The sequence below is a fragment of the Symphalangus syndactylus genome, chromosome 19 (genome assembly GCF_028878055.3).
Source record: "Symphalangus syndactylus isolate Jambi chromosome 19, NHGRI_mSymSyn1-v2.1_pri, whole genome shotgun sequence".
NCBI classification, from domain to species: Eukaryota; Metazoa; Chordata; class Mammalia; order Primates; family Hylobatidae; genus Symphalangus; species Symphalangus syndactylus.
This window is the reverse complement of record NC_072434.2, coordinates 66,945,309-66,959,353: the sequence shown is the minus strand read 5'-3', so window position 1 is coordinate 66,959,353 and position 14,045 is coordinate 66,945,309. Positions and strand designations below refer to the sequence as shown.

At 41.5% G+C, this 14,045-nt stretch overlaps 1 non-coding gene across 1 annotated transcript; it reads left to right on the top strand.

Moving 5' to 3' along the window:
- Positions 1-13,717: 13,717 nt before the first annotated feature.
- On the top strand, positions 13,718-13,823 carry LOC129459024 (U6 spliceosomal RNA). Its single transcript, XR_008649842.1, has one exon. It is a non-coding gene; the product is annotated as a U6 spliceosomal RNA (small nuclear RNA).
- Positions 13,824-14,045: the final 222 nt, after the last annotated feature.

Here is a 14,045-nt window from a genome sequence, read left to right as displayed (position 1 = left end):
AAATCAAATTGGTCCATTTTTTCTGTTTAGAATTTCCTAAATCTTATCTGAGGAAAATTATTGATAACCTTCCATTCAGTAGCCTCCATGATGCCACACCCCCAGGTCTCCTCACCAGCTATGGGTAACCTTTCCTTCAGTTGGTTACTTTTTCATTCCTATAGGTCTTTGCTTTTGTTTCCAAGGCAGAAAACCCTGATAAGAGTGTTTGGGCAACTCCCCCCTGCCCCAGTCTGATGGCTCTCGATTCCGCATGGCCTGCTTGCCACTCCTAAACCTGGTTGATTGTAGGCAGGATGTCTGAGATGCAGTCATCACTCTGCGCTACCACCCTGGAAGACCAGGCCTCATGTTCCACGTCAAATTACTGCCCTCACTGCCTGGCTACTGAGGACACAGCTTTCATATTCTGGTTAATTAGGGTTGAACAGAATTCATAGAACAGCAGGTATGGGGGGCTGGAATCCGAGAAAAGCAAGGGAGGTCAGTCAAAATTGATGTATTAACACTGCTGCTTCCAAACAAAATAGGTTTCATCGGTACTACTTCCTAGATCTGCAGCCTTCAACAACAACATGAGGTGGAAGGCTTAGTTGGCATTCTGCAGCTGGCTTACCAACTGAAAATTGAACATAACTTTGTTTAAAAAAAAAAGAGGAAAAAAAGTTTATTTTTGAGCATTATCATTATCCTTAAAGATGTCAGAAATGTGGGCTTATCTAGCTCTTTTGTCTGTGACACCCTAGGGTCGTAACAACAGATAGGATCTCATGTTTTCTCATTCTGTCCCAAGGGAGGCAAAGAACTGTCTGATTAGGATATTTTATAGGTGTGTTGCCAGTGGTGCAGAACAGCCAAGCCATTCACCAATGTCACATAGCCAAGTTAGTGGTTCCATTGAGGGAAAATATAAACAAAGAATATTGTGAGACTTTTATATTTCCATGACTTAGATTCTTTGACTACCGTGCTTTCAGGGTCATTGAATTGGATTTTTCAGTTGTGAATAACAATTATTTTCTAGAGCAATGATAACCAATTAGGAATTTATATAGAGATTTAAAAATATTCTTACTGTCAATATTAATCCATTATTTTAAATAATATGTTATTCCTGGATTATGGTTATTAGTAAATTGCTGTGATTTGAATGTTTGTGTCCCACCTCCAGATTCATGTTAAAATACTAACTTCTAAGGTGATGATATCAGGAAGTGGAGCCTTTAGGAAGTAATTAGCTCTTGAGGGGAGAGCCCTTGTGAATGGGATTGGTGCTTCCACAAAAAAAAAAGACCCCAGAGAGACCCTTGTTACTTCCACCATGTGCGGACATAGCAAGATGATGCCATCTCTGAGGAATCGGGGCTCACCAGGCATTGACTCTGCCAGCATCTTGAATTTGGACTTCCAGCCTTTAGCACTGAGTGAAATAATTTTCTATTGTTTATAAGCCACCCAATTTATGGTATTTTGTTATAACAGCCCAAATGGACTAAGACAGTAATTATAAATATGTAAGAACATATTTGAACTTTTACAAGTATATGTGAATTTCACTGACCTGGAATTGTATACCAAGGACTTAGGGCATTAATATAACAGTATCTTATGACTGTAGAATTTTTTCAAATGACAAAGTGCTTTTGCATACATTTCACATTTAAATACATTGTATTGTTTTAATTGTGTAAAGACAAATAGTAAAGGATAGAGTGATAAAGCCAACCTGTTGGTAACAGGTAAAACCAGGTCTCTTTCCATATCCCTCCTTCTGTATCTCATCACCCACTCTAGTACTTGACGTTAAGAAATTTCTCATTCAACCAACCTGAGGATTCTTCACACTAGTAGAAACTGGATTCCTGTTATTTGCAATTGTTTCTAGGACAAGAAATGAGTACATATTTTAGTTGTTAAAGTTGGTCCAAATGTCTACCACTTATGCCTGGTTTACTTGTCTGCATACTAGTAAGGCTCATACAGAACTTGATAACTGTTAACAGCACTGTCTCCCAGCTCGGCAGTGCTCTCTGAAATAATAAGGAAAAGAAATGTATTAAGGCTGTAGTTATCAAGCACCTGAAATCAGGCCCCAAACCAAACCAGCTGGTTTCTCAGTCAAAACGTGATCACACCTGTCAGCAATTTTCAACACTTCATATTTTCAAGGGTAAGAAAAATATATTTTCAACTCTCAGTCCAATAGTCACAGAGGTAGGCTGATGGAAGTATAGCAACATAATTAAACACTTGTGGTAGATGAGGTTAAAAATAGTCATTCATAATTTTTAGACCCTGACTCAAAATTCACACCCATTTATGACATCCTTCCGGATTAACTGTGTACATTCAGAACATATGTGTTTAGCCCTCTACTCTTGACTGGTGCTTTAATCCACATTATATTCCTTTGCCCTGTCTCATGATCTACTTCCAATTGTTCCAGAGTTATTTCATTCTCAGTCATCTCCTGGAAGGCTAGAATCACATCTTTAAATTTTTTTCAATCTTCCATCCTCCCAGAAAAAGGAAATACTGAAAAGGAATAAACAGAGAATCTGCAGTTAGAAGATGTGGGTTAAAGTCCCAAGTTGACCGTTCACTAGCAGAGAGAAGGTGGGCTCTTGCTATTTAGCTTTTCTTTAAAAAGCCTTGTCTTTAAAATAAAAATAATAATAATATATTCCTCCCTTACAGCCTAGTTGTAAAGATTAAATGAGATGGTGTATGTAAAACACTCAATCTCATGCCCAGAACCTTACAGATCTCGTGTAAGGGTCATGTGTTTGTTGCAAGACTACTCATGTACCCTGCACTTGGTAGACACTTGGCACATAAATGTTCACCCCATATGTGCACCTTGGGCTTAGGCATCTGCAGACATGGTTTCTTGGTCACTTACGGCTTTTCTCTTAACTAAGGAAGAACTGCTTTGAACCATTTCAGAATAAGAGGCATCTTCCTTCTTGTAATTCAGTTGCTTTACAAGTGGGTCATCTATCTACTGACTCCTGAAGGCATTTGATCTTCTCAAGAGAATGTGATCATGTCACTGAAGTAAGAAAGAAGCCACTGCTGCCAAAATGGCAGCCCACACAAGACTCCATCTTTTTAATTACTAGGTAGTTTGCTGGTATAATTGCCCAGTAATTGCCTGAACTTGTGTAGCAACAGAGTGTGTTTATAAGTTATCAGCCATGCAATAAATGTCCCACTAATTCAAATTGGCCAGGGTTTTGAAGGTTTGAATGCCAGTTGCCTTGATACAGGGCTAAAAGTGCTAGATATATTTATCTTCAGTGCCTCCTTGAAATATGTTTCTTCTTGTATTCTTTCTGTGGGCATTCTAATCATGGCCTAAAGTCATTTACTTGCTTCTCTGTTCTATGAATCCCAAGTAGGCTTTACTTCAGCAAGTATGTAAAACAGTTTGCTAACATACTGAGGTTTATTCATCTATTTCTTAATAGTGTATTAATTAGAATAGACCCAAGCTAAACAGAAAGAAGAGTAGACTGTGATGAGTAGGCAATGCCTGCTTGTGTTTCTGTGACTTTAACATGACTATATGTTAGAGACATTGTCGGGATGTATCATCAGGGCTAGACATAAGAAAGTTGTTAAGTAAAGACTAGTCAGAATGAAACATGTCAGAATTTTTCACTCTTTATGCACTTAAGTATGATTGTTAGAATGATTTATTTCTGATAATAAATTGTTTTTTGCCAATAGAAGCCATTGCCTTTGGGGGCATCAAAATGTGGGTTTGAAATTGAACATTAACAACACCTAGTCCTTATGATCAAGTTAAGCTTTTGGGGATGTTAAATGTATAATATAGTAGAAAGTTTGGAGAAATATTTTGAGTCTAGGCTTTCCCATTTGCAATTTCTGTGACAATTTACTTCAATTAATTATGTCCTAGCTTCTTCATCTAGGAAATGATGAGTTTGGAAAGATTGGTGATTTCCATAGAAAAATATCTGTGAAGCCCTGGAGCTCACATTGGGAAAAGTTCTGGTCCCTCCCTATGGGTCTCAATAAGTAGAAAGGGACCTACTTTTATCTGTCTGGCATACTGGCTTTCAAATTCATCTTTTGTAGAGTATCTGCTAAGTTGTATTGAAATATCACTGGACTAGATGATCACATTGTCAATCTGGGTTCTAACCTTCTTCAGAACTAAACTTTCACTCTAGAATGTTTAAGATTGTGAGACTCTTGGTTTGCTCCCTATATGCACCCTGAGAGAAGGCAGATTTATCCTTCCCTGGGCACAGCTCCATTAAGGTCAGCTTGGGCATACTGCATGGTCTGGTTGCTGGAAGCCTTGAAGCTTAGCTTTCTGGTTGCTACCCTTTGTTCCTATATATCATGGTCAGGACCTAAAAACAGTCCTCAGGGGCTGAGTAACTTCAGCCTAATGCACGTGCACAGATGGCAGCAGAGTGGGCAACCACTGAGTTGTCTAGGAACCAAAGAAGCTGGAGGACCCATAGCCTTCCCATCTCCCACAAGGTAGCATCATTTACTTATCTAAGTAAGTGATACCAGTTCTAATGATACCACCTCCCTCCCTGGAAGGGAGGAAGAAGGCAGAGGTATCTGAAAGCCCAGCATTTGCCCTTGGCTAAACATTCATTAAAGAGGCTGTATAAATGATCAGATGCAACTAGGCTTGAAATTGGTGGGGCTCTAAATTATTACCCCACCCCAATCAGTCAGTGAACCCTCAGGAAAGAAACCATCATTTTTACAGACAAAGCAAAGAGTGTGTCTCATGTGTGTGCACATTTGAGTCATGTTGAGAATTAAATTTGTGAGCTCACTGTACTTAGAAACTGTTAGAGCATTTTGCTGACGACCATCTATTCTCTGGAGTTTGAAGGACTCCTTTGAGTTGTTCAGGCCTATCCTTCCTGTGTGTTTTCACCTCCATAGCAGAAAGCACTTTCTCTTGCTTTTTCCCACTCTAGGAGTGGGATTGATTTTCAGCATGTATGTTTTATTTGGGCCCCTAAAGGGTAACATTACCCGAGAGGCTCCTTTTGCATGGATGTCGTTATGCCTCCCTTACGCATGTGTATTGGCTGCATGGGGGGTTTGCTCACTCTGGCCTGTGAACAAGACAGCAATGGGTCATTCTCCTCCAAGCAACAGCACAAACTAGACTGAGCATGACAGGTCATTCTCCTTCTTTGGGAACTGGATGTCCTGCCAAGAGCGGAAGAGAGCTCCCCACACACAGGTATCCCACCACGCTCTGCCTGGCTCCCTGCCCCCTCCCCTCTCCTCTTCCCAAGAACATGTCCACACTTACCTTGGTGCCAGCAAGGGCCTTGTTCTTCGACACAGCCACGGCGTTCCTCACAGGTTAATACGATTGTAAACATTGAGTCACTGCCAGAGAGCTTAAATGCTGAAGGAACAGCAAGTGGTGAAAAGATGACCTCACAGCCTGTGGCTGCCAAGTGGAGGCATCAGACATTGCTTCTGGCAGGCAACACGGCAGAGAGACAAACGGTATAGGGGGGCTTTTGAACAATGATCTCCCCAAGAAAGAGCCACCCTCTCCTGTGTGCCCCAAATGGTTAGGCTGCAGGTGGTCATGATGAAAGCCACAGGGGCCAGATCTCCACCCCAGGCAGATGACTGAAGGGAGAACTGAATCCCATCCTTGTCCTCTCTGAGTGTTCATACTTGGACAGAAATTGCATTTGCTAAGTTGTGTTGCATTGGTGGGTGAGGGTGGGCAGGGAGCAAACTTTTGTAAAATGTACTCAGGGATTTCTTTGAAATACCCTAAAGGACGGCCTTTAAAAAGATATGTGGTAAAACCAAATAAATAAATAAATAAATAAATAAATAAATAAAAAGGTAGTAAAAGATCTTGTCATGGAGTTTGCCTACTGTCAGAGGAAGATAAAGCTTAGTGGTGATGTCTCTATTATTGTCTGTACAATTACAAAGCGATTACGTTACACACTAGGTGCTCAACCTGTGTCATGATGAGTAGAGGGCAGTAGACAGAAAGGTGAGACAAGGAGTACAAAGGGATTTTTGCCTTCAAGGTGCTCAGAATCTGTAATAGTTCCAGAGAAGTAACTAACTCATAAACAACCAAGTAACATGGTACGGTTCTCATTATCACATAGGCTGAAAACCCAGGAAGTGTTCAAAAAGGATGTGGAGGGATAAGAGCTGGATTTCAAAGAATGGCTGGATGTGTGTGTGTGTACATATGTACATGTGTGTATGTGTGTGTGTCTGTGTATGCATGGTGTGTAATGCTTTCAGTGTGAACATGGTTAGCTATTTAGGATTGCTGGGGACACTGGCTCTGACCGGCTACAATCTAGCAGAAGTGGAAGAAAGTCTAATAAACCAGATGTCATAAACAAAGTATAATTTAAAAGCTCTGTTTTTCAAACAAACAGAGTTCTCCAATCAAAGTTTTGAAAGCAGAAATACTTTCTTCCCATAACCTCTAAGTGCTTGGTTTTTATTATTATTATACTTACCTGGTTTATGATGAAGGGGAGATTTCTGCATTTGGGTCATATCTTACATATTAGTAACTATAGCTTGGGCTTTTTTTTCCTGCAACCAGATTTAGAAAAAAACAAACAGGGGGAAAGTATATGCATCTGCTGGTTGGGAGGTTTTTCTCTTTCTTCTCCATCTTCCTGAGCCCCAGGCTTCTCTCTCTACTCTCTCTTCCTCTGAAGGAGTTAGTGTGCAATTTAAAAAATCATCTGAACTACCTTCCTTTCTTCATTGGCTGCGTTTTCTTCCAGTGTCTCTGATCTCTCTGCCTCTCAGGCCCCAGGCCCCTCCAAGCTGCATGACTGGGGGTTCCTGGAGTGCTCTATAGCCCAGGATCTATGCACCATCTTTGTACTTACGTGGAAAAAAACAAAAAGAATTGAGACCCACTATCATGTGAGGTAGATGTGGTTAGGGATGGAGATGGGAAGAATCAAGGACTATGGCGTGTGTGTGTGTGTACGTGCATGTGCGTGTGTGTATGTGTGTAAATCTCCATTTCCTTTTTTCCCTCATCCCAAATCCAGAATTATTTCTTGCCCTTACAGAACCATATAATCCTAATTTTACAATAAAATGATTTGCCTTAAATAGTTGTCTCTTACTCTAGACTTAATCTCATCCCCAAAATAGGGGAAAGTAGGGAAAATTGGTTTTCCTGCATAATTTGTAACTAGGAGCACACACACACACACACACACACACACACTTTTTCAGATGTTTTAATACAGTAAATGCCACTGCCTATTGAGAATTCAGGGAATTTTTTTTACAATATCAGTCTAAAAGTAAAGTATTTTATTGGGTGATGAACTTAATTCTTAGGTCCAGCTTCCTTTATTCTCATTTCCCTCTTCACTATCTGTTTCTCATTTTTTCCAGAATCATTGGCATTGCAAGGAAATAATGATGTGTGGAACCTCCCAAAGAGCACACTCTTATGACTGCAGAAACTCCTTACTTTTTATCTAACATAGAGTAAAATTAACAGAGGCCTGAAACTAAAACTTGAAAGTAAAGGGTATTCTAAAAATCAATGTCTAATTTACTTTATGGATTAGTTTGTCTTTTACTCTCCTCAAATTTTTCTTCTTATAGTTGGTGTTTGCATGTCAGCTTGTCTCTCCAATACTATCACTTCAAGCATTGCCTAGAGTCTTTTATCGATTGTTGGTGTTGCTATGGGTATTAGTGTTGCTATTGTTATTAGTGTTGCTATTATTACTGTTGCTATTGTTATCCATTTAAAGATGGGAAGAACCAAGACTCAAACTTTAATTATTTTCTTACAACTTTTCTCACCTCAAATGGTGTTAAGAAGAAAAATGCCAGTGTAAGAGAAAGAGAAAAAGACTAGATTAAGTCTAAAAAATATAGCAAGTAAATATATCCAGAATTATAGTACAAACACCAGGAATTCTGGCTGTTGTGATTTTGTAGTTTGCAAAGTGTGCTATAGCCCAGGAGCTTCTTGCCAGTGATCATTTAGCAGTGACCTTCTCTGCCTGGGGGAAAGAGACAGGGGTCTCCTAGAATTTTACCTGCTGCTAATCCTGGGAAGCATTAACTTGTATCTAAAAATATTTAATTTGCTATGAAAACTGTTTTGTAATGTTTGCCACACACTTTTGATTTAAATTTTTTCTTAAGCAGATACACTGGTAACTCATACCAAGTATGGGTAAGCTAAGGCAAAGAAAGGAGAGACAGGTACCACCAGGAAAAGCACACTGTCTGGAGGGGGCCGGGACAAATTTTATTTGCCAAAAATATTTAAAAATGTTTTACATTAGTTTAAAGCTATTGGAAAATTAAATACAAATATAGATTTCAATGTATGCTTAACTGTTTTATACAAACTTTTATGCAGATAAAATTTTTTTCTTCTAAATTGGTTCTGGCAGGATTTGGAGAGCACAGGTTTCTAGCTTGACTTATAGTGAGGGGTGTGTAAAAGACAGTAGAGGAAGTAAGGATGCAGGGACAAGAGGTGCCAGATGCAGGGAGCACTTCAGTGCCTGAGTAAAGAGATGGGACCTGCGGGCTGTCTTTATGGAACATATAACTAAACAGCAGCAGGTCAAGTGTCATCAATAGAGATCCCTATATCAGGGTCCTGTGTACACCACCAAGTAATTTCTGCAGAGTCAGACATCAATGGGACCTTTAGAGATGAAATATTTTAAGTACAAGAACACAATTCACTATTGAAAAGATTCCCTTGATAGAGAAAAGAATCCTTACTAAAACGATAGTATCCCATTCAATGTACTGACCCAAGAGGCTCAGATTTGTGAGTGTATCAGTGGAAGGCCCTTGTAGTCTTGAATAGACTTTCCAGAAACCATAAAACTGAGCTTGTGGGCTGGTGATCGACCATCATAATCAATCCATCAATCTTCATGGTGCCAGCACTGTGCTCTGGGTGCTGAAGTTTCCTCCAATATGCCAGGCACCTGCCTGCCTTAGGCCTTGACTGACTTTCCTTTCTGCCTGGAACCCTCTGCCTCTGGGTAGTCACTCCTCACTCCCTTGCCCCCCAACTTCAATCTTTTCCCTAGTTTGGTTGACTTGGATTAACTTATTTTAAATTGCAACCATCCTGTGGCCTGCAATCCAGATCCTTCTTACTCTGCTCTACTCCTTCCTCTTCCCAAAGGACTTAACACCCTCTAAAATATGACATATTTTACTCACTTACTATGCTTATTGTTTACTGTTGTCTCTTGGGAATCAGGGCTTTGTTTGGTTTGTTCATTGATGGATCCTCAGCATTGGGATCAGTGCCCAGCACATTGTAGATCCTCAATAAATATTTCTGGAGTAAAGGAATCAATGCCTGGTTTCTAGAGTTTCTGCAGTTAACACAAAATCTTTATAATGTTTCATTTTCGAGCTCATCCTTTCGGTGCCACACCCATGATGCTGCATGACAGACGTGTGTTCATGACTTGCAGCTGCTCCCTCATGGGGTAGCATAAAGATGCATAGGACTTGGGGTCCAGCTCCAGCCTTGCCCACTGTGTGGCCTTGGGCCTCAGTTTCCTCATCACTACAATAACTTCCTTAGAGGGTTTCTGACAGGAAGAATGAGGTGACATAAGTGAAAGTGTTTGTACACCATAAAATAGGATACAGGTGTTTGGATAAAGTTCCAAAGCCACAGAACTTTGGGCTGCAGTTTTCACTGTTCATAAAATTTTCTGGCCTGGCTTGCTCATTCACTTCTCAGCTAGTTGTCAGTCATCATTGGAATGGACCTCCACTGATGATCTGCTGTGTGACTAGAACTCTCCTAGGCAATTACACATATTATCTCCTCACTTAACAAATCTACCTTCGTTATCCTACTTTACAGGTGAAAGAGAGAAGGCTCATGAATTGTCAAAGCCACTTGGGTAGTGAATGTCAGGGCTCAGACCCAGATCCTCGACTGTCTGACATGATTGTATTCTTTCGTGCTGCCTGTTTCACTGCTCTCTCTCCATAGCAATACGTCCCATCCCTCTCCCTACTCCAGTCTCCCACCCAGTAGCCCACTCTCTCACACTCACACACATATGTACATATACACCCTGCCCCATGACCTGGAGCAACGTGTATCTTGAAGAATCAGCAACTCTCAGCACTCAGATCACTGCCCAGCCTCAGCATCTCAGCTCATCTTGTCTTTTGTTTGTTTGTTTGTTTTGTTTTTTCACTTTAAGCTCATTAAGGGTTAGCAAAGGATCACTTAAATTTTGAGTTATGCTCTGTCACATATTATGGGGTAAAGGTTGCATCATAAGAATATTTTGGAGAGTCTTAGAGACCTCTGGACTATCCCATGTGAATGATGAGGTCATGGTACATATCCTGCAGGCTTTCAACCTTGACCAGAGGTTTTCATAATTAATGCAGCATCCCTGGGGAGTGATCTGAAGCTGGTGAGGCAATGAGGACACTCTGGTAGGGCAGCTGAGCTGGGTGGATCCTTGTTCTGTCACCAAGCCTTTAAGTCATATGCTGACATGTTATGGTCCTGCCTGGGACCCTGCCCACAAATACTTAAGATACACGGTGAGCTCACAGTCTGCTTGTCTGAGGTGGGAGAAATCATCTGTCCCGTTCTTAAATTCCTCCTTTCTCTTTCTTTCCCCAGACTTTGGGAATTGCCCAACTGATGGAAAGAACCAGGAAAGGAGTCAGGATCTGCACCTTGGCAAACTTTGAAGAACACCCAATTTGATGAATGAAAACTTCTCCCTTGTGCTCTGGTGGTGTTTTAGGACAATGGGCCCCTCCTGGGTAATAGTTATTGATGCAGTCTCTATCAGTAACCACCCCAAGTTTGAGATCCTTTACAAGGGAAGGTCATATTTCCAAAACTGAAACCTTGACCAAGAGAGATAGGAAGGAGACACCACTCAAGTGTGTCATGGGCCTGTCCTAGGGTCTGGGAGTCAGCAGTCGGTGGCCTGGGATCCAAGGGTTAACAGCATGACCTGTTCTGGCTGGCACCAGTCACATGGTACGCCCAACCTCACTGTTATTATCTGTTTCGGGTGAGTCACTGAGAACACAGACAGGAAAGACCCATGAACTTAGCTAGTTTCGCCGCAGGGTCTGAGACTCTACACAGCTGAGTCTGGGCTGCTGGCAGTGACTCATGGCGGGCCTCGTGGGATTGCTGACGCAAGGTTGGAAGGGCATGTGGTCCTTCCTCCCACCACTGGGTAGAATCCCCGCCAAAACATGCAGGCTGGAAGTCCATCTTGGTCCTTCAGGAGAGAGAAAATAAAAAGGAATCATTTCTGATACTATAGCAAAGTATACAGGTGGATTTGGCAGGTCCAACTGACAAGTCTTCCACATTCTGAAAGAATTGGCTTTCTCACAATATTAGAGTCTCTAGGAGTACTGGGGAGTGCAAATTCAACGGTTAAAACTGGCATGTGCAGAGAAAACGGCCCTCCTATCTCTGTTCTATGACTAGTGAGGTCTTCCTCCCACTCCTGACCATCCTCTTTGGGCCCCTGGGGCTCCTGGCTGATGTAGCCTCACCTGAGCTCTTGGTGTCACTAGAGACACTCAGTGTGGCTGTGAGTCTCATTCATTTACTTCCTGACCGGGCTATCACTCTGCCCTGTTCTACCCTTGCTGTTGGAGTTCAGGACAGGCTGCTCCAAAATATAGTCCCTTGGCATTTTAGAAAACAGCAGAAGCAGTAAGGACACTCTCTGACCTTCTCTTGCCCTTCTCCCCTAAAGCAGACTATAAAACCTAGACAGAATTTTCTGATCACCTGAAAGAGGCCATAAGATCCTCATTCCAGAGGTGCCTTCAGGCCGGGTGCAGTGGCTCATGCCTGTAATCCTAGCACTTTGGGAGGCCAAGGTGGGCAGATCATGAGGTCAGGAGATCGAGACCATCCTGGCTAACAAGGTGAAACCCCTGTCTCTACTAAAAATACAAAAAATTAACCAGGCGTGGTGGCACGCACCTGCAGTCCCAGCTACTTGGGAGGCTGAGGCAGGAAAATCACTTGAACCCGGGAGGCAGAGGTTGAAGTGAGCTGAGATCACACCACTGCACTCCAGCCTGGGTGACACAATGAGACTCGGTCTCAAAAAAAACAAAAACAAAAAGGTGCCATCCCTATACCTAGAGGAAAGGAACATCCTTATCCTCAAAGACACAGAGGCCAGGAAGAATCTGAACAAGGAGGTCTTGCTAAGATCCCCCCAGGTTGTTACCATCAGATCACACCTTTGTGTCCTCCAATCATATTTGTGCATGACTTTCCACTCTTCATCAACCCAAGCATAAAAATAAACAAGCTTCTCTCTTTCTTTGGGTCTTCATTTCCAAAGGCTCCCGTCCACATAAAACTTACATTAATACATTTGTATACCTTTCTTTTGTAAATCTGTCTTTTGTAAGGGGCACCTTACCCATTAACCTAGCAATGGATGTGCGAAGAAAAGAAACCTTTCCTCCCCTGCACCGGGGAGCTGGACTCTCAGCCACATCTAGGTCCTGACTCAGGCACACAGGGACCCAGGGCACCCCACAAGAGTTAAATCTCAGGAACTCCCATTCTGCTGCCCACCTGCGATACACAAATAGGGTCTCAAAATGGGGAGCAAAGTCAAGAGCCACTCTCTGCCTTCAGTGTTTCTTTCATTTATCATCATTTTCTCTTCTTGATGAATTTCTATTGCCATTCATTCAAAAGATAACTATTAAGTACCTGCTATTTGACAGGCTTAACTGCGACCTCATCCAGGAAGTTTTCCAAAAACTTCCCTGAAACGTCACTTCCTGCTCTGTCTTTCCAGGGCACTTTATTCCTACCTCCTATTCTGCCTCTCACATATATTGCAGGGATCTGTCACTCCCCTGTTCTGTAGACCTCCCATGTTCCTGCTCGAAAGGAGAACTGGTCTTATTCAGCTTCTCGCCACCAGCGCTTGACACTCTATGAGTGTCTATTGATAAAAAATAAATAATGAAAGGAAACAGAGGGGCAAACTTAAGTATAGAAACTCTTCATACTCAGAGAGGCAGCGTGGTTTTGTGGTTCAGGGCACAGGCTCTGAAGTCAGACTGCCTTGGTTTTAATCCTGGCTCTAAGATTTAGCAGGAGTGTGAACCTAGGCAAGTTATTTAACTGCCATGTGCCTCACCTTCCACATTCGAAAAGTGGCAATGATAAGTACCTGCCTCATAGTGTGCGCGTGAGGATTAAATAAAATAATCTATAGTAAGCATTCAGAATAATGACAGGTATGTAGTAAATGCTCAATAAATGTAAACTATTACTGTTTGTTCTTCCCCAGTGGATTTGAGTCTTCATGGTGAAATGCGTATGCACTTAGATGAACAAATGGATGGATTTAGGGTGTGAAGAAGAGAGTAAAATTCTAATTCCATTTTCAGTTAAAAACAGAGGGGAAAAGTCAATGGATTTTATGCTTTGCCGTCAGACTTCCCCAGGTAGATGGGAGATACATCTAATTTTTATTCTCTTTGCTTTACATGGAATCTGATGCAACAAGAAGGATGCAGGGGCATAGCAAAGTGTAGCTGTGTGTAACAAAGAAAATATAGCTGGAGGGCAGAATTTGTCATCCAAGAAGGAAAAAAGTATGCATTTTTCTTACTGAAAAAAATGCCTAGTTTTTTAGTTGTTTGCTTCAGCAGTACATATGCTAAAATTGGAACGATACAGAGAAGATTAGCATTGGCCCCTGTGCGAGGATGACATGCAAATTAGTGAAGTGTTCCATATTTTAAAAAAATCATGAAGGTAGGATTTGGGACCAGTTCCACAATATGAACTGCTAAAAACCCATAAGATAAATGGTTACTTTTAGGGAGCTGGCAGCAATCCCTGGTCTGAAAACATATAATTTGAGACAATTTAGTTAATCTTGAATTTTAACAAGTTCCTCAATAAACTCTTTCAAAAACGTCAACTAAGCTTTCTCTAAGGATTCCCCCAACACTCACGTTTG